This window comes from Schistocerca americana, chromosome 8, assembly GCF_021461395.2.
Source record: "Schistocerca americana isolate TAMUIC-IGC-003095 chromosome 8, iqSchAmer2.1, whole genome shotgun sequence".
Taxonomy (NCBI): Eukaryota; Metazoa; Arthropoda; class Insecta; order Orthoptera; family Acrididae; genus Schistocerca; species Schistocerca americana.
Genome location: NC_060126.1, coordinates 256,654,568 through 256,676,766, shown reverse-complemented (window position 1 = coordinate 256,676,766; position 22,199 = coordinate 256,654,568). Strand labels below are relative to the sequence as shown.

At 43.2% G+C, this 22,199-nt stretch overlaps 1 protein-coding gene and 1 pseudogene across 2 annotated transcripts in view; one reads left to right on the top strand and one right to left on the bottom strand.

The window, feature by feature from the left end:
- The window catches only part of LOC124545411 (odorant receptor coreceptor), a 348,578-nt gene that overhangs the window by 172,745 nt on the left and 153,634 nt on the right, over window positions 1-22,199 (bottom strand). The gene's annotated exons all lie outside the window — the stretch shown is intronic.
- On the top strand, window positions 16,198-16,315 carry LOC124546275 (annotated as a pseudogene).

The window sequence follows — 22,199 nt, the reverse complement described above, 5'->3', positions numbered from 1 at the left end:
ATTCTCGTGCTCACAGAACCAGCCTAGGATGGTGCAAGCTGCATTAACAGGATCCAGTCCTCTTGGAGCACAGCATCACGACTGGGGAACAAACATTGTACCAAGGAACGGACCGGATCAGCCAAAACGGTCACGTAATCACTAACTACGGTACTCAAGAAATACGACGATATGGCTGCACAGATCTACATCTACATCTACATCTACATTCATATCCGCAAGACACCGAACGGTGTGTCGCGGAGGGCACTTTACGTGCCGCTGTCATTACCTCCCTTTCCTGTTCCAGTCGCGTATGGTTAGTGGGAAGAACGATTGCCGGAAAACCTCCGTGCGCGCTCGAATCTCTCTAATTTTACATTCGTGATCTCCTCGGGAGGTATAAGTAGGGGGAAGCAATATATTCAATACCTCATCCAGAAACGCGCCCTCTCGAAACCTGGATAGCAAGCTACACCGCGATGCAGAGCGCCTCTCTTGCAGAGTCTGCCATTTCATTTTGCTAAACATCTCCGTAAGGCTATCACGCTTACCAAATAACCCTGTGACGAAACGTGCCGCTCTTCTTTGGATCTTCTCTATCTCCTCAGTCAATCCGACCTGGTACGGATCCCACACTGATGAGCAATACTCAAGTATAGGTCGAACGAGTGTTTTGAAAGCCAACTCCTTTGTTGATGGACTACATTTACTAAGGACTCTCCCAATAAATCTCAACCTGGCACCTGCCTTACCAACAATTAATTTTATATGATCATTTCACCTCAAATCGTTGCGCACGCATACTCCCACATATTTTACAGAAGTAACTGCTACCAGTGTTTGTTCTGCTATCACATACAATAAAGGATCCTTATTTCTATGCATTCGCAATACATTACATTTTTCTATGTTAAGGGTTAGTTGTCACTCCCTGCACCAAGTCCCTATGCGCTGGAAATCTTACTGCATTTCGCTGCAATTTTCTAATGCTGCAACTTCTCTGTATACCACAGCACTATCCGCGAAAAGCCGCATGGAACTTCCGATACTTGATCGAACCCTTCCCCCCACCGCATGTTTCATTCCTGGGACATAAACTTAGCTGTAAGTTGAAAACAGTGTGCAACGTGTTTCATCCGACGAAATGGTTCAAATGGCTCTGAGCACTAGAACTTACAACTACTGAAACCTAACTAACCTGAGGACATCACACACATCCATGCCTGAGGCAGGATTCGAACCTGCGACCGTAACGGTTTCGCGGTTCCAGAATGAAGCGCCTAGAATCGCTCGGCCACCATCGGCCAACACCCGACCAAATGATATTCTTCCATTGTTCCATAGTCCATGTTTCATGGCTTCGATACCACGTTGTCCTGTTAGATGTATTTGCATCATTGATGAGTGGCTTCACATTTCCAGTCCGCCTTGCAATTCCCTGGTCATGGCACCCCCTTCGTGTTGTTTTGGTGCTGACAGTGCTAGCGAGTGAGAGATTCGGTCCTGCAGGGAATTCTGTAGCTATCGTTTCCTTATTTCGCGTCACAGTCCTCGTTAATGCATGTCTGTTATGATAACCCAAAACACACTTTCGTCCGCGTTGTGACATAGCAGATGAGCTTTTCCGTTTTCTCTGTGTGTGTTGTAAATCTGCGACACGGTGTCTCACGAAATGCCGAGCACTTCAGCTACCTTGGCTACGGTAGCAGACACCATACGAGCAACAACAAATCGCCCACGTTCGAATTCCCATAGCTCCGACATATTTACAACTACACAGAACGCTATTATGACCGCCATTGACACTTGCAACGCATTGACGATATTTTACAGCTGCCATTAGTGCTCAAATACAACAGTGCAGTGTCCACGCGGTTAGCGACGCTATGTCACGGATTGCGCGACCCCTCCCATCGGAGATTCGAGTCTTCCCTTGGGCATTGGTGTGTGTGTGTTGTTGTTGTTAAAATAAGGTAGATTTCGCTATCAGACCAATTGTGTGATTGGATTGAAGAGTTCCTAGATAACAGAACGCAGCATGTCATTCTCAATGGAGAGAAGTCTTCCGAAGTAAGAGTGGTTTCAGGTGTGCCTCAGGGGAGTGTCGTAGGACCGTTGCTATTCACAATATATATAAATGACCTTGTGGATAACATCGGAAGTTCACTGAGGCTTTTTGCGGGTGATGCTGTGGTATATCGAGAGGTTGTAACAATGGAAAATTGTACTGAAATGAAGAAGGGTCTGCATGGAACTGACGCATGGTGCAGGGAATGGCAATTGAATCTCAATGTAGACAGGTGTAATGTGCTGCGAATACACAGGAAGAAAGATCCTTGATCATTTAGCTACAATATAGCAGGTCCATAAATTATCTGGGAGTAGGCATTAGGAGTGATTTAAAATTGAATGACCATATAAAATTCATCGTCGGTAAAACAGATGCCAGACTGAAATTCATTGGAAGAATCCTAAGGAAATGCAGTCCTAAAACAAAGGAAGTAGGTTAAAGTACACTTGTTCGCCCACTGCTTGAATATTGCTCACCAGTATGGGATCCGTACCAGATGGGGTTCATAGAAGAGATAGAGAAGGCACAACGGAGAGCAGCACGCTTCGTTACAGGATCATTTAATAATCGCGAAAGCGTTACGGAGATGACAGATAAACTCCAGTGGAAGACTCTGCAACAGAGACGCTCAGTACCTCGGTACGGGCTTTTGTTGAAGTTTCGAGAACATACCTTCACCGAGGAGTCAAGCAGTATATTGCTCCCTCCTATGTATATCTCTCGAAGAGACCATGAGGACAAAATCAGAGAGATTAGAACTCACACAGAGCCATACCGACAATCTTTCTTTCCACGAACAATACGAGACTGGAATAGAAGGGAGAACCGATAGTTGTACTCAACGTACCCTCCGCCACACATCGTCAGGTGGCTTGCGGAGTATGGATGTAGATGTAGATGTAGTTTAAGTAGTGTGTAAGTCTACGGACCGATGACCTCAGCAGTTTCATCCCCTAGGAATTCACAAACATTTGAACAACAGTGCAAAGTGCAGGTTTGATTAGCATCCGCATCTATATTCAAGCACGTATTTCTCGCTATGTTTCCATATGTTTGTTCAACTTTTGTACAGAAGATTAGTTCCCAAACGGAGGATAATTAACTCTAGTGACAAAGTGAAACTGTTCAAGGGGTAAAAACAAAAGGGTTCGATTTTGTTTTGGTACCGAAGCTAAATCATTTTTAAAAGATAATAGCTATTGTTATTATTATTTCGCAAGACAGTAATGCTGATTGCATAAGATATCAGTAATTACATTTTCTATCAAACACTAGCATTAATGCGTGACTTAATATGGCGGAAGTTTCAACTTTTGAAACGGGTGTGTGAACATAATCTTCCTCGCATATTCCACCCAGTACACACATGCTTTGCACCATGCACCTATGAGAGAAAAAACTGAGATACATACATCACATATCCATAACTATCTCATTAATATACCTTCTCCGACTTGTAGGTATCGCCCGCAGTGGACCAGAGATTGCTTAATTTTTCACTTCTCAGAAGATAAATGAACTAATTGACAGCACAATAGAACAGTAACTATGTAATGACTATTACAATGCTACCGGGCCTACACAATATTGTTATTATTGTTGATGGCTGTGGTCAGACAAAGCACTGGCAGCCTGAAGTCTTCCAATTACTGCCGGTTCAGAAGTAAGTAGTCCAGCAACCAAGTGATTTACAAATAGTAGGCCTAAGTATAGCAACACATTTCAACTTGTGTGGCTTGTAAGTGGGGATGCAGGGCGTTGGTGAAGCATGTGTCACCATGGAGAGGAGTGGTGTAGAGCGATCATGTTTCGTAACAATCGCCTACACTCTGAGGAGAAATTCTAGATAGCATTCGTGATGTACAGAGAAATGCTTCATCAGCCTGTAAAACAAGGTTATTTACAAGTGAGCCTTAATGGGCCGTGAAGTAGATGTCAGGTTGCGACAACGGTCGGTAATGGAGTTCCTCTTCAAGACCGGCGATAACTCTGCCACATAGATTCACAGGAAGTTGCTCCCTGTTTATGGGGAGGACACAGTGGATCGCAGCAGTATCCAGCGGTGGCTGCAGAGGTTTAAAGAAGGTGATCTCTCTACTGGACAATCCACGATGCAGCAGACCATCGACTTCAGTGAGTGATGTGAATAAGCAGACCATTGATCAAATCATCCAAAATGATTGATGTGTGACGCCACGATAGCTTGCTGAAATGACGTGTTTGTCATTGCGTAGTGTGGTATCACTGGTACAGTCACTAGGGTACAGAAAAATCTGTGCACGTTGGGTGCCTAGATTATTGACAAGAGAAATGAAAACGATAAGGAAGAATGTGTGCGAGGGTCTCATGAAGACTTCTACTGAAGAATGGAAACAGTGTTTTGACGGCTTCATTACCCAGGATGAAACATAGTTATTTTTGTCCGAACCTGAGAGCAAAACCCGATCCACGGTGTGGCGTCATCTGGGTTCCCCTCGGAAGAAGAAACCAAGGCTTTCACAAACAGCAGGTCGAAAGGTGATGGCCTCCTTCTTCTGGGATCAGTGTGGTGCCATTTTCATTGACTTTTTGGAATCTTGCTCCACAATTAACTGGAACCGTTACTGTTTGTCATTGGACAAGCTGCTACGTGACATCAAGATCCACAGACCACAGCTTCAGGGTCAGCTCATCACGCTACACAATGCCAATGCCAGACCCCATACAGCCCTCACGACGCAGGACAAAATCAGGAAAATGGGTTGGAAAATTGTTCCTCATCCTCCCTACAGTCCGTACTTGCCTCCATCTGATTTTTACCTCTTTGGTCGTCTGAACGCCCACCTGCGCGGTGAAATATTTGATAGTGAAAAAGACCTTATTTCCTGTGTCAAGCGATGGTGTAAAGTCAATCCCCAGAATATTACCAAAGAGAATTTATGTGGTGTCACCGTCAGACACCACACTTGCTAGGTGGTAGCCTTTAAATCGGCCGCGGTCCATTAGTATACGTCGGACCCGCGTGTCGCCACTATCAGTGATTGCAGACCGAGCGCCGCCACACGGCAGGTCTAGAGAGACTTCCTAGCACTCGCCCCAGTTGTACAGCAGACTTTGCTAGCGATGCTACACTGACAAATACGCTCTCATTTGCCGAGTCGATAGTTAGCATAGCCTTCAGCTATGTCATTTGCTACGACCTAGCAAGGCGCCATAGCATTTGCTAATTAATATTGAAGCCAATGTATCAAGCAGAGAGATGTTCACCAATTGTGGATTAAAGCTAAGTATTCAAGCAACTACGTACTTTAATTACTAGACTCAACTCCTTTAACTGTTCCAGACCTCACGCCAGTTTGCGTGAGCTTAAACGCGTGCCTTTCGGTTACCCGTCACTGTGGATTGGCTGTCTTGCCAGTCCACAACAATTTGCATAATGGAAAGAACGTTTTTCGCGATGCGTGAACGATGATGGAGGCTACATTGAGTAGGCTCATAGTATAGCTAAATGTTCCAAGTACGTTCACAAAAAGTTTTATTCTCCTCCTGCAAAAATGACTGTGCAAAACTTTTTGAACGCCCTTTGTATTAATGGTACTGGTGGCAATGGGGGGGGGGGGGCGGGGGAGGTACTAGCTAATATCTGATTGCATTCATGGGTAATGGTGTAAGAAAGGTTGGGAATTACCGTATTACAATCTTAAAGCAGGGAGAATAATTTCATCTAAAGCATAATTGTGGCTACAGTGGTACACACAATAGCCCGTGCATGAAAGACGTAGTACAATAGATCACCACAAAAGAAAGACTTAAACAAAACAGTTTCATATGCATTAGAAAATGTTGCAAACAGTTCACTAGACGAGGATGTGATGAATTCAAAGATCAGATGGACAAATGTAATCTCGATTCTGTACCATGCCTCGAGAACTTACTGTCTCAGCTAAGAACGAACGTTACGTTTGAATATAGAGAAATGCACGCTAAAGATACGGAAATGCTGCAAGTACTGATACACCCAGTTGCACAGACCTGAGATTGATCAACAGAAACTGATCTGATTCTACCTGATGCAGTACTCAACTACAGGCAACGGCCTTGCCGCAGTGGATACACCGGTTCCCGTGATATCACCGAAGTTAAGCGCTGTTGGGCGCGGCCTGCGCTTGGATGGTGACCATCCAGCCACCATGCGCTATTGCCATTTTTCGGGGTGCACTCAGCCTCGTGATGCCAAGTGAGGAGTTACTCGACCGAATAGTAGCGGCTTCGGTCAAGAATACCATCATAACGACCGGGAGAGCGGTGTGCTGGCCCCACGCCCCTCCTATCCGCATCCTCCTCTGCGGATGACATGGCGATCGGATGGTCCCGGTAGGCCACTCGTGGCCTGAAGACGGAGTGCTTTTTACAGTACTCAACTACAGCAGCGCTTCTGCTTCCATGAACATGCCGACTACAGCCGAAAGCCTAGACTTCACATGGTCCGTTTAAATCGGAAGTTCTCGGCTGTATAGGCAGCGCGCAAGCCTCTGATTGGCTGGGGTGCATCCCTGCCAACGCTTCAAAACTTGGCGAAAATATGACACAGCGTTATCGTTAAATAATTTGTAGCGCGCATAGCCAATGCTTTATCGGGGTGATGATTGTCAATGTACGACGCAACCGATTCCCATACTTTCAGAATTTCTTTCACTGCGCCAGAAGATTATTGCTTTGCTGTTATCGCCAGCGCCGCCTCCTCCTCTGAAGAACTCCTCTGCACAACTTCCTGTTGTGAAAGACATTGCAACTCTATAAGCTCCCCTGTGATCATTTCTTGGCTGTGATCTTCCGCAAGCTCGTCTATATCATTGTCATCCAATTCTAGTCCCATGCTCGTGGCCAAAGATACAATCTCTTTGACTACAGGTTTCACAGGTACTAACTTAAAGGGCTCAGAGTCACATTCGACAGCGCACTCCGGACAAAGCTTCTTCCAAGTGGAAGTGAGAGTTCTCTTGGTAACCCATCCCCACGCCTTTTCGATCATCTTGATGCAGGCAGCGATGTTGAAGTGATGTTTCCAAAACTCTCTGAGAGTGAGATGGTAGCTTCAGTCAACTCAAAGCAATGTTCGAAGAGTGCTTTAGTATACAGCTTCTTAAAGCTAGAAATAATGCTGGTCCATAGGCTGGAGTAAACGAGTGTTGTTTGGAGGCAGATTGGTTCAAATGGCTCTGAGCACTATGGGACTCAATTGCTGTGGTCATAAGTCCCCTAGAACTTAGAACTACTTAAACCTAACTAACCTAAGGACATCACACACACATCCATGCCCGAGGCAAGATTCGAACCTGCGGCCGTAGCGGTCGTGCGGTTTCAGACTGTAGCGCCTTTAACCGCTCGGCCACTCTGGCCGGCTTGGAGGGAGAAATTGGATCTTGACGAATTGAAATTCTTCAAGGAGGTCGTCCTTTAGGCCTGGAGAATTGGCAGGAATTTTTTCCATAACAAACAAGACGTGGACTGGCAGATTCATCTGAAGCAAATATTTTTTCACCGAGGGAACAAACACTTCATTGATCCAATCACAAAAAAGGTTACGTGTCACCCAAGCCTTTTTGTTGGAGTTCCACATCATATTTAACATGCTCTTCTGTTCTTTACACCTCCTGAAGGCTCCTGGAGTTTCTGAATGGTAAACAAGCAGCGGTTTAATTTTCAAATTGCCGCTTGGATTGGCACAGAATAGCAATATGAGACGGCCTTTGATTAGCTTGTGACCGGGCAATGTGTCTCCTGTGCTATTATAAAGGTACGCTTCGGCATATTTTTACAGCATAGGCGCGTCTCTTCACAATTAAAAACCTGTCGCGGCAGATAACCCTCAGAATCTACGGACATCTTGAAGTTGCTGACGAAGTTCTCTGCTGCCTCTGTGTCGGAGCTGGCTGCTTCGCCATGCCTCACACAGCTGTGGATACCCGTGCTTTTCTTAAACTCCTCGAATCACCCACGGATTCACTTAAACACTTCTTTGGCCGCAAGTGGACCTAGCGTCTTCTTAACGAGGTCGGCGAAAATCATTCTCGCCTTCTCACGAATAATGTTTTCACCAATAGTGTCGCTTTCCAATTGCTTTTCGTTTATCCATACAAGGAGCACCCTTTCGACGTTGTCCGAATACGAAACCGTTATTTAGATACTCTTGTCACTCCCTTTGAAGCATCTATCTCCTAAATTTTTCCCTTGTTCTTGAAGATAGTGCAGACCGATTTATGTGCATGCTAAATCGGCAACGCTCGCGTTTCTCAGTGATTTTGCGTTTCATTTCTAAGGTCATTTTTTTTCTCTTGTGGTCGTCTTCTTGCGGTTCTACCTTCGGGGTCATTTCTACGAAGATTATTAAAATTTGCAGACATAAAAAAAGACACTGTGTGAACACGAGGTTCGAAAAATGTATGATCACAAGCTGCACTAATATGGTAGTAGAAAGAGCGCTAAACCCGGACTGCAATATGCACTAAAGACATTGTTCATTCGCCACTGCCGACAGTGAAAGGTGTTCATATTGCTGAGCGTTTCCCCTGCCGCTCGACAATAGCTGGTGACGTCACACAAAATCGTCGTCACTCGTTACGCGAAACATCGGTCGTTAAGCGAGTAATTATTCTTTTACAATTTGTTTTACTCGTTATGCGGATTATGGGAGGTGCTCGTTAAGTGAGGTTCCACTATAGTCGTAACTCTGTTTCTTACTTCACGACTTGTAAATGATACATTGCACTGCATCCATTTCTGCAGCCACGTCGTTCCTTTGGCTGGTGGAAATCTTATAGATTTCTGAAACGAGTCCATGGATTCGTTTCATGTAACGTGACTTACCTAGGCATCCTACATGTTGCAACTTTTTCGAATCTGCCTTGCTAATTTTACTCTGGCAAGCCGACACTAAACCTCTATTTGTTTTATTTATCTCAGTGGATATTATTTTCTTCCTTTATCCCGTATTCCCTGACTGATTCTCGTCGGATGAGTGCGGGGATGGCTGAAAAGAGAAAACGTAAAAGGCAACGGAAAAGGGAACGAGCTCCGAAAAGAATGAAAAAGCATACTTCCCCATACTTTTAAAAAAGAGAATCCACTCATTAACTAGCTGCGTTTTAGATAGGACAGTTGAGGAAATGGGGCCTGATAAGTATGGGCTATCTAAGACAGGAGAGAGACAGCTGGTTGGACGTTTCATACCCAACGAATTTCTCCCCTCTACTTTTTTAAAGCAGAGAAGCCATTGACTGGGCTCGGTAAGTGACAGAAATACTATTGGAAACACTCTTGTCTGGTCTTGGTAGAAAGGTATCAGAATTTCTTGTTTTGTTATTTTTCGTTTTTGATCCCTTTTACTTTAATTTAATTACAGTAGTATTTGGTGCTGTTTATTCAGTTTTTGACGGCATTCTGGCGTGCTTATAAAGGTGTAATGAGGTGGAGTTTGAATCATCAGAATAGTATGTAATAAGTGACTAACTCCCTTGTGGTTGATTATTATCTGAGGTCTCACATTGCAGCTTCTGGCAAATTGCTTATGGCTGTGTGAAATGGCGTGGGCTGATTCTGTTTGTTCGTTGTAACGAGTTTCCATCCTGTTTCAGCCGCGCTAGGTGGCCGCGTGGTCTCAGCCGCCATGTCACGGATTAAATGGCCCCTCCTGCCAAAGGTTCGAATCCTCCCTCGGGCATGTGTGTGTGTGTGTGTGTGTGTGTGTGTGTGTGTGTGTGTGTGTGTGTTGTTCTTAGCATAAGTTAGTTTAAGTAGTGTGTAAGACTAGGGACCGATGACCGCAACTGTTTGGTTCCTTAGTAATTCACACACATTTGAACATTTGAACATCCTGTTGCCTGAAACTGGTGTATGTTGGTGATTCTCTTGCTACTAGTGATTGTTATGATACAGTGTATGGAGGTGAGGCTGTCAAACAGAATAATTACCCATAAGGTTGAAGATTTCGGCGTAACAATGATTTTCAAAGTTTGTAGGAGTTTCGGTAGCTCCAGGTTTCACTCTAAGAGCCTCAGTCTCCACTCTGTCACCGTCGTACTACTGTAGTGAACAGTAGATAGTATATTATCATGTTTCCGAGTGTATTTTCGAGAGAACAAGACTCCTTTCGTTTATAACAAACGAATCCTTCACTAAATTTAAACCACTGAGTGTAGGGGGAGTACTTGATGTTTACCGTCAGTGTTCTATTTTCTAAAGTAAAATATGTTGAAGCACTTGCCGTAAGTCTAAAGAAAAAAAAAGTAAATAAACGTTTGTCACTACAAATTATAGAGGAATTTCAACGGTTTTGTAAAACTGTTCCAAGTATATCACAACTTGTCAAATGGGGAAGAGTAAGAGTAGGAGAGGCTAGATACTGATGTACTTCTCGTGTCATGACTGCGACTGAATTATGTGCAGGAAGTCCGTACATCATATGTGCTCCGTTATGTCACATTCTAGCACCTGCTTGTTAATAAGCCGTTATTCCGTTGAACGAAATTAAACTGTTGTTTCTTTGGGTCGTATTGGACTGTATTCCATCCTGATCATTGATTACTAATGGAACAGGCGAGGAATGCGACGTGGGGGAGCAGACTGCTAATGGCGAACGTCGTTGGTAACCTTTCACGGTTGTAGTGAATATCTTGTACAATGTAGACAAGGGTTTATTTTTTATGCCTTTTCTGCCTCCCTTCGTGTCATGATAAATAATTACAGCACTGTTCCAGCTTTGGGGAATGTCCTTACTTTACAAACATTCTGTACCTACATAGTTACGCGAGTTTCTTTTATAAATGATTTCCTCCATCTTTGATCATTCCTGTCGTAACACAGTCTCCCCTCAGTGCCTTGCTTTCCTTCGTTCATCGAACGGCTTTAAATACTTCATCTGACGTTACTTCAAGAATGTGACCACCTTCATTATTAAGCGTGCTTACGAACACTTGAAGTGACTGTTGGTAAGTACTGTCCAGTGAACAACGCAGTGACTCTGTGATTGTCGCCTATGGCCTTCATCTTTTCGGGTAGTAACGCTTCCGTTTGATGTTTATTTCTGATGGAGATTACTACGTTAGGTAGTCTCCTTGATGTGCTTCACCCTTATCTTAGCCTGTTGGGCAAACTTTGAAGCTTCTGAAGTTCGGATCCCAAGTGTATTTCGCAACAACTTGTCGAAGACACAACTTTGTGCCTTTCCTTTGCGATTCACGGCCGTGACTTGTATCCTCAGAGGCGGGGGTGGCCTGCACGACGTGTGGGAGTCTTTCTCACGATAAATGTTTGAGTAGCGGCGCCGTGGCGTGCACCGTCGTGCGGCCCTATCCCCTCCACCTCACCGTCCCCAGCTCACTTTCCCCAGACAGGCCTTGACCGCTGTTCACCTGGTCACACAGCGCAAGTAGAATAAGGTGAGAATCCCGAGTCACACATACGAACGCCAACGTCTTTCAAAGCCGGCTTGGCGGTTACAGCTGTAACGTCTGCGTGGAGCAACATTCTTTCTACTTTCCTAACCCGCACTGAGACAAAACTGAGTTTTGTGATCGGCAATTAAGTTATTCAGACATGGTTGATTGGTTGAGTACGGAAATGGGACCCAGCAGCTAGGTCATCGGGATTATTCAAACATGCAAGCTTGTTTCAGACACCGGAGATGTGTTTTGTGACGTCCCGAAGCAATTGAGACCTTTCACTTCCCGATTTTTTTCCGGAATGGAAGACATTAAAGTATGATGATTTTAATTAACGTAATAGTCAGAAGTAACAACTGGAGAAAAATGTCCGCCGCTCGTGGTCTCGCGGTAGCGTTCTCGCTTCCCGAGCACGGGGTCCCGGGTTCGATTCCCGGCGGGGTCAGGGATTTTCACCTGCCTCGAGATGACTGGGTGTTTGTGTTGTCCTCATCATTTCATCATCATCCAGGAAAGTGTCGAAATTGGACTGAGCAAAGATTGGATAATTGTACGGGCGCTGATAACCACGCAGTTGAGCGCCCCACAACCCAAACATCATCATCATCATCATCTGGAGAAAAATAACATTTCTCTCCGTTTCGTTTTCCAACATGGTGAGACATGGGACAATCAGGATAATTCAAAAGAACTTCCCGCGTTTCAGAGGACGCTGCGCAGAGACTAAAAGGTATACAGAAAACAGACACACAAATATGTATACAATTAGTGAGGCGGAAAAAATCAATATGTCCGTGCAGTTTATCGACACGAATTGTCCGGAAAGGCAAGGTAGCAACCTGCCTTGCTAATCTCTTCATTTGATTGCCTACTTGCAGACGCGAACTAATTCCATGCTACAATATGGAGTGGAGTGGAGTTGAGGGTTAAAACTGAAACCCGGAGACAGGAGAACTTACAGATGAAAGGTTTAATTCCATGAGTTTTGCAAACCATTAGCAAGATCATCTTTACCAGTGGAACTTTGATAGCACACAGCACATTCTCACTGGTTCTCAGGTAACCTGTCGTGCTACACGTACTGCCCAATAGTAGTGAAAGGATTAAAAAGACAAATACTAGAAGAACCCTCCAATTCCGTAATGGAGTGTACATCTGTTATCACTACGACCACACATGATCTACACCATGTTTAATTTTCTGTCTTCACAAAGCAGTTAGCTTTTCACTTCAATCAATCTCATCGCTCGTTGCTCACTACTTTTGGCAATCGGTTGCCTTCAGTAATTTTCAAATTAGACTACAGATTAGTGTAGTCAGTAACTTTCGTTATTATCTCCACTACGCGCTTCATAGGATTATAATTCCATCATCAGACGGATTTCTGTACATTAATGGCTCTTGAAACTCTATATTTGCTTAATTCACAGTTTATGTAATGTATGAGGTGCAGATACAATTGGAAGAGGAGCCAGTGACCACAAAAAGACGGTGCTATATGTTAACCGAAGGTCATACATACAACACATATGTGCCTTAATAACTGAAATAAAACAAAACGTGATGGAGGTACACTATGTGATTAAAAGTATCCCGACACCTAGTTGAAAATGACTTATAATTTCGTGTTGCCCTCCATCGGTAATGCTGGAATTCAATATGGTGTTGGCCCACCCTTAGCCTTGATGACAGTTTCCACTCTCGCAGGTATACCTTCAATCAGGTGCTGAAAGGCTTCTGGGAAAATGGCAGCCCATTCCTGACGGAGAGCTGCACTGCGGAGACGTATCGATGTCGGTCGGTGACGCCTGGCACGAAGTCGTCGTTCCAAAACATACCAAGGGTGTTCTGTAAGATTCAGGTCAGGACTCTGTCCAGGTCAGTCCATTGCAGGGATGTTATTGTCATGTAACCACTAAGACAGAGGCCGTGCATTGCGAGCAGGTGCTCGATCGTGATGAAAGACGCAATCATCATCCCCGAATTGCTCTTCAACAGAGGGAAGCAGGAAGGTGCTTAAAACATCATTGTAGATCTGTGCTGTGATGGTGCCACGCAGAACAACAACGGAAGAAAGCCCACTCCATGAAAAACACGACCACACCATAACACCACCGCCCCAGGATTATACTGTTGACACTGCACACGCTGGCAGATGACGTTCACCGGGCATTCGCCACACCCACACACTGCCATCGGATTGCCACATCGTTTACCGTGATTCGTCACTACACGCAACGTTTTTCCACTGTTCAATCCACGAAGTACCTGGCAGTAGGTGGCAGCACAGTGCACCTCACATGAAGAACGTAAGTTTTTGGGGTGACCGAGTACTTTTACTCACATAGTGTATAATCATATGAAATCCTTCGTGAAGAGTGTAATGTAAGAAATGTAACTGCTTACAGCAATTTGTATACTATCTGATCGAAGGTCTTCGTAAACCCTTATGTAATGCAAAACCGAGCGGCAGTTGGTGGACTAAATTCAATAAAGGAAAAAAAAAATATTCTGTCAGTAGAAATGCAGTAACAGCAGAATGGGTCGGTCAGGAGCGTTCAATGACGTCGGAAATTAGCTAGTCATTGGATGGCACCTGAGTAACGAATCCATGAGGAACATCTCCATCCTTCTATATCTGACGAAATTGCTCTTGTGATTGTGAACTGGAAATGAGAAGGAGGAACTACAGCTAAACCAGCCAGCCGGACTGATTTGCTGACCGGACAGGCTCCGTCAATCATTGCAGAGGAAGGTTCTAAAAAATCACACAGAATCAGCAGAAGGTGTCGCACATTAGTTTTGAAGTGCTGCCAACAGTCCAGCTAGTACAATGACTGTGAGTAGAAAGTTAAAAGGAATGTGGTACCGTGGTGGAACATCTCATAGGCCATACGTGCTAAGCGACGCTTGAGGTGGCGCAAAATAAAGAGTGATGAATCACGCTATACCTTGTTGCAACCCAAAGGAAAGGTACGGAGACAGCAGTGTAGTTCAATGAATGTAGTGATATGGTTTGGAGTTGTTTTTAGTAGTTAGGCGGTGGTCCACTGATTGAGCTTAAGAAAATACTAAGTGCAGAAGTATATGAACACATTTGACAAACACTGTGTACGAAGTACAGTAGAGGAACAGTTCAGCGGCTTCACTGTTTGTAATAACATGGCAACGCACCATCTCATAAAGCAGTATCCGTGAGACAATCGTTTGTAGGCAGTGACATTCCTGAAACGGACATGTCTGTTTAAGAATCCGGACCTGAACCCAATGCAGCATGTTTGAGTTCAGTTACAACGTCGAATTAGCTCGAGATGCTAGCGTGCAACAGCACTACTTTCTCTGGTTTTGTCTATGGAGGAGAATTGAGCTGCCACTCCTTCACAGACATTCCGACCCCGCAGTGTTAGTGTTCCCAGTTGTAACGGCGATGGGTGGAACACCCGACGTTTATGTCCACTAATAGGTGTGCCGATGCTTTTGATCACGATTTTTTTTTTCAATTAATTTTCATGAATGTCACGGTTAAGCTTAACCCATTAAGTACGTATCTAAAGCGTATGATTCATTTTCGAGGCTTTCCATTTCTTTCGTCGTTTAATTTTACCGTGAATGAGTATGTGAAATTATTTCTTACCTCCAGGGTTTATTATTCAGATTTATTAATTGAACTCAACCCGAATTGGATAGCAGATGTTGTGGGGGAAGGGAGTATAACCAACAAGTAATGATGCAAAGGCCTGATTAGGGTCAATAAACACTTACGTATACTCGGCGGTACAATGAGAACTTATACAAACGTAACCGGCAGAGAAAGGACGGCGAGATAACCACAAAGCAATCAATAGTAATTAAAATATAAGTATTCTGAAGCCAGAACTAAATCACGAAAGAAATACAACCAATCACATTTTCAATACACTTTCGTGTTGTCAGTGAGCGAGAACAAAATTATGGAGAATCGTTAGAAGGTACACATTAATGGCACTGGAAGAAAATAGTTGTGTTGGAAGTAGCAAACGTAAGCTTGCAGAGGCGAGATAAACGTTGAGGAGGTTACCTGGCGAGGCAGAATGGTAGGGTAAAGCAAAGATGACATCTCCATCTCGCCTGTTGATTGCACCGCTATATTCTCTTAAGTGCAACGAGATCTATGCGAGTCTTTGGAGGGCAATTGAGATCCATAGTTAAAATATCCGCACCTACAAATTACTAGTCTGTTAGAAGGACAATATGACAGAGAGTAAAATAAGCGTTTGAGGACAACAGACTTTACATTTCCAAAACTGGTACGTATAAGATCATAGAGGCTGTTCTGGCATCGTATGTAAGCTCGCGGCGGAGTAAAAAAGAAGACCCAGACAATCGTAAACTGGGTGCCAGCAACAGTGGTCGGTAGATCAGGAGTGCCTCTGTGAAAACAACAACGCTTTCTAACGCTGCTACGCTATGTTTATCCAAACAGCGAAAAGTTGTGTTGTCTGCTGTATCCTTGTGCTAGCTGGAAGACAACTCAAAAAGGAACACTGTTACAACGCTAAACCACGATATTTAAGAAAATATCAATATCGCTGCCTGGAATGATATCACGAATCTAATTACGGCGAAAAATAGGCGAGCACCCAACGAAGTGAAAGGTGTTTTTCTCCCTTCGTTACGAAAGGCACAGAAAATTAATGCCAGTATTTAAAGACAGGTTCAATATTGAGTTATAGTGAACTGCCAGTGGCCAACGGCCTTGCCGCAGCGGTAAAACCGGTTCCCGTCAGATCACCGATGTTAAGCGCTGTCGGGCTTGGCCAGCACTTGGATGGGAGACCGTCCGGTCTACCGAGCGCTGTTTGCAAGCGGGGTGTACTCAATCCTTGTGAGGCAAATCAGGAGCTACTTGATTGAGAAGTAGCGGCTCTGATCTCGTAAACCGGCACTGGCCGGTAAAGCCCCTCCACATCCGCATCCAGTGACACCTCTAGGCTGAGGATGACACCGCTGCTGGTCAGTACCGCTAGGGACTGAATTTAGTTTTAGAGTTAGTGAACTGACAGTGGTTCTCTAAAACTGCTACTTTTCCACTTCGTAACGGTGAGTATTAAGTGGACGATGTAAAAATTTACAGCTGTTCCAGTTCTTGAAAACAAGTTTTAGGAATACGATAATACGCACAGATTCCAGCATTTTTCCTCATTGTCAAAACGGTTACTCCTTGGTAAGGAGCAATTGTATAAGTTCACATTTATCTTAGTCTAAAGCCATTGTCACAGGTGAATTGTATGTAGTTCCAAGAAAAGTATTTTCAGTCAGTTCTTGTAATGTCGTTGTGTGGAACTTGTTAGCGATTCCATGACGCTCTCGGACTGTCTTTAAAAAAATCTTAAAAGTTTTTTAACTTCAGCTTTTAACCTAACCAATCAATACTCGAGCAACAGTACTCAAGAACTGGTCGGAGGAGTGACATGGTGAAGACACACAACCGAAAAAAAACTTACGGCCTCGGCTCTCCAGTTTGGTGGTTGCAATCGCGATTAATGCGTTCCTCATACAGACAAGGCAGAAAGCACATCATTGCCGCTGCAACATTTCAAACATATCTGAGTTTTGTGAGACGTAGCGTCTTACGGGTAAAACACACTCACATCTCACACTGACGCGGCTGTTTGCCTGACCGTGCAGTGATCCCTGCCGCTTTGGCACCAGTGATGTAATTTCACAATCGATTATCGATTACCGAAGCAAAGTCAATCGTCACGCCTAGCAACATACTCTTTACTGCTAACCTAAATTTATGTCACGTGAATTAATTTTTTTTTCTTGTAGGTTACATAACACGTATTTATAATAACAGTACCTCTCTGACGATTGCTTACTGAATCCATAGGCACCATAAAATCCTTATTAAACTCATTCCTGAATTTCGAATGTTGAAACTCGTTAAACTGATCACCACATATTTTGCTACCATTAACTAAGGCTGTATAACAATTAATAATGGAATAATACTGTTCATGGGGGACTACTGTCCGCCCCCGGCAGCTGAGTGGTCAGCGCGACAGAATGTCAATCCTAAGGGCCCTGGTTCGATTCCTGGAAATTTTCTCCGCTCATGGACTAGGTGTTGTGTTGGCCTAATCATCATCATTTCATCTCAATCGACGCGCAGGTCACCGAAGTGGCGTCAACTCGAAAGACCTGAACCCGGCGAACGGTCCTCCCGGCGGGAGAACCTAGCCACACCATATTTACATTTATTTATGTGGAACAACTCATTTGGATAATTCCATAAGTGTGTCACGTACTAAGAAATGAATCTGTGGAGCAATATTAAGGCTCAGTTAAACGATCGTTTTGAAAAGTGAGATTATTACTAAAATATTTCTCATAACATTAAATTGTCCATATCCTTGGAAATCTTACCGATTCGCAAAATCTAAGACCAGTTGGAAATGAGCAGGATAATTCTTTTCAGATGAGACATTAAAAAAAAAAAAAAAAAAAAAAAAAAAAAAAAAAAAAAAAAACCAGTTCGTTTTATTTTCAAAAACCTACATCTATTTTATTTTTTTAATGTGGTAGAGAGGGTTGCGCTAATAACAGGGGTCTGAAATATGTTTGCTATCACATTAATAAACATTCCGACAAATTTGATACAAAACGGAAAATCTCTCTTAGGCGAACGCAAATATAAATTAGAAGAGCGCTCTCTTTCGTACAGATTGATTCTATTTTTAAGTTCATGTTTATACTTCCTGTTAGTGACCTCACGTTCATTAAACTGCTGGGGAGATGGATGCACAAAAATAGGTTTTAGAGAGATACGAAATGGAAACTTAGAGTGACTCGACGTGGTAGGTCGCGTAGCCCAGCAGTATTCTTAATTTCTGTGTATGTCATCCAAATATACATTGCCAACATGGAAAAAAAATGTCCTCTGACTATTTTTTCTGTGAATTTCTTTGATTTGTGTTTACATAACACTACGCAACAAAATGAAATTTTCTCCCTGCTACTGGGTTCAAAATACGTTTCTTATAGTGATTCATATGCCCTGAATACAGATCTGCGGTCGTATTTGCTCTGGCACGTCGGGAAAAATAGTTACGTACGTGTAAAGGTTATCAAGGATAATGCCATTAACTACGCTGAATTGCGAATGTGGAAAATTTTGGAAAAATTAATGTGCGAACTTTGGGATGAAAATGCTGTATGTTATAATTAAGAAGTGAATTATAAATGTTTATTTACCTCTGAAATAAGTCAGGGACCCTTAGTTAACTTAAGATTGACAATGGCTTGGTTTAAAAGTGTGTAGAGCTTCTTGCTTTCCACGTTTTAACATCATCTGTTGCTCTCGGCAGAAACCAACAGCAATCCCCCGTTTACGTTTTAACATCATCTGTTGCTCCCGGCAGAAACCAACAGCAATCCCCCGTCATATTCGGACTGAAGCAACCCTGATATCTTGCTTCCATGGAGGACATCACCTGGCGTAATCTTCCACATCGCTCGTCACTCACGGCTCGCATATTTGACGGAAAGAAGGTGAGATGCGAAATGTCTCTTTAGTAACATTCGACAACCGAGATGCTGGAAGGCTGTCAGCAATTTGTCCACAATTTGTGCATAATTGTCTGCTCCGTGGCTCCCAAGAAAGTTGTGCACGACAAGTACAAACGCGTCCCAAACTGCTAGTGTAATGGGTACGCTGGGTGTGGTCCCAAACAATTTTCGTAAACGAACATTGTGTATGGTACCAACTAATTTCGTTAACGAAAATTAGTTGGGAGTATGCACGATGTACCCACTTTATTTACTGCTATTTTGGAGTGACATTTTACTTGGCAAACATTGGTTGGTTTGAGAATGGCCATAACCCGAAACTCTGGCGGCGCTGCAGTGTGGAGTACCTGACAGAATCGACAACTGCTGCAAATTTCGATCACCAAGAAGCCACACCATTGTGTGAGGAACGTACCATGATAAGACGACACGAACATTCAAAGAGATATCGGCTGGTGCTACTGTTACCTCAAGTGATCTTCGTATATGAAGTAAGTCCACGAGCAGACTCAAGAGGACCACGCGATGTAGAGGGCCGCGTTGCGCGGTACTCTGCCGTCATTTTACTCGTTTATGCGGTGTGGAGGGGCATGGGCTGGGTGTACTGTTCTCCTCGCTGTTGTCAGCTTACCACACTTTGCTGCCACTCCTCTCATTCAAGCAGCTCCTCAGTTAACATCACGAGCCAGAGTGCACACGACACCATTTCTTCCATCAAGGAGAAGTCCCAGTCTGCACCAGAAACTGGCCGTGGATGCTCTGCTTGACAGTCAGACCCACTGATCGTTCACAAATGGAAGCGGATCGTATGTAGTGCTTTAATGAGACGGATAAATATATATACCAATGTTCTTAAATTATATTTATGACTTTTTTTTACTACAAACTATCTGTTTTATTGGTATTAGCAAATTCACAATAGCTTTCGTTACAAGTATCAATATCATTGTGTTCTCTCTAAGTCGGTAGGCTTGAGATCAGAGAACAAGTCAGTGACGATGTGAATATTTACCGATGCCTGTGGAAGAACTCGTCTTCTCAGCTGGTTTTGTGTTCAGCTTGCATTTGTCACATGTGGAGTAACACTTCTGGTATCTTCCGATATAAACGACGGTTAAGTTCAATTCACAATAACAAGTAACACTTCTGGTATCTTCCGATATAAACGACGGTTAAGTTCAATTCACAATAACATTTCCTAGATGATAAAGTATAAAATCAATACGACAATAGCTTATAATCATATTTAAATCTCGTTCTTTTCCGCTCCGTAAATGTAACCTACATCCTTCTGTAACTTGCACAGGATAGAGTAGCATGGAGAGCTGCATCAAACCAGTCTCAGGACTGAAGACCACAACAACAACAACAAATTTAACCAAATAGACTACGGTGTATTCAGTTACTAGTTACATCCAGCTTGACTGTCGATTTATTGTGAAATGCTTCTTTTAATTAAGAACACTGCGTCTAATATAGTTTCACAGATTATTTCGAAAATGTTAGACCATGAGAGAGTATAAACTGTTTCCGCTGTCAGTGCACAAGTACGATGATTACTGAGGATAAAAAACACGACGAAAACAGTTTATGCACACACTTGAATGTAACACGCACTCCATTTACTCACTGAAGATTGTTTTTACAGTCGTAGTGATCATACTGACTTTCATCAATACTTCCTTTAGATCTGAAACAACGACTTATGGAGGTGAGGTGCATAGTTCCATGGCAGAAGAAATTCTCGCTGATCAAGTAATGAACTGCTGGTAAGTGGTTACAGAAGAGCATACGAAAGATTCAGATGCAGATGATGTAGCTACTACGTCTACAGCTTTAAACACTACTACAGTAACTGATGGTAGTCCGGGACACACATTGTCAAGTAGACCAGTGGGTGAAACATCTAGGACAGATGCAGCAGTTAGGACAGACTTTTTGTCTGTGCCTGAAGAAGTCGTGAAACTATAGTGCTGAAGTGGATGGATTTATTTGCGAGGTCTAAAGTTGGTTATGTACAGTTTCCGCCTGAGGGTCTATGTTTACTAACACTAGTTCACATTTACTGCAGATTTTTCAAACTTTTTGGTAACAGATTTTGTTCTCTTGATTTACTGGTACGAATATTTACCACCACATAACTCATGGTGGACCTAAAAATACATACACATTATAGAATGTATGTATGTATCTCTGAATATTTGTATGTACGTGTCTGTGTATGTATGTGTATTCCACATCTTTTCCTAAATCACCGGACCGATTTCACCAAACTTCGTACACATATCCCTTACTTTGAGGCATCAATTGCTGAGGAGGTAAAAACGAACTACACATCATAGTTCAGGAGATATGACGTCATAAACAGTGATATGTGTGAAAAACTGCCTCATCATGGATAGCGGTTAAATGTGTTACGTATGTGCTATTGTCTGTGTTCACAATAAATTTCGTAGGCAGTATCGATATATGCAGCCTAATGCACCTACAAAGGTATACCAAGATACCACACTATTTAGGCGTAGCTCCGTATGCCGATCCTGCCTTGGAGGCGGTTAAGTGGGAGATGTGTCTCAGAGCTGGCTAGTGACAGATGGTGACGCGAGACTGGACGCGCACGTAGTTTATGTATCAGCCGATAGAGGACAATATTGGATAGGGGAACTGTGATTTTAGTTTCGATTGTGCCCACTAGAGTGCACTAAAGTAAGAGAATGTTTTTCATAAACTGTTCAAGTATTTTCATAAAGTGTTATTATGTCTTTTTGTGTATGTAAAATGTTATAAATGTGTTTTAGCAGTATGAATGATGCGTGAGTGTGGTTTAAGGTTAATATGAAAATAATTGTTTAACGAGTTATGTAGTAGGATTTAGTGTTGGAACATTTCGAGGAAGTATGGATATGGACAAAGGGGATTTATGTAGAACAGATTTGTAAAGTAAGTTTATGACAAAGGGAAAGTTAATTCAGGTATAAATAACCATAGTAAATAACTTTATGCATAAGCAAAACTTCAGCATATTAGATAATTACGTCGGTAAAAAGTGCAGTCGTTAGGTTTACTATTCTGCGATTGGTTATTGATGAAAAGCGCAGATTGACGCGGGAGAATGTTGTTTCGCTATTGGCTGTTGAGTAAACTGACCAATGGTAAAGCAATATTCTTCGCGCGCC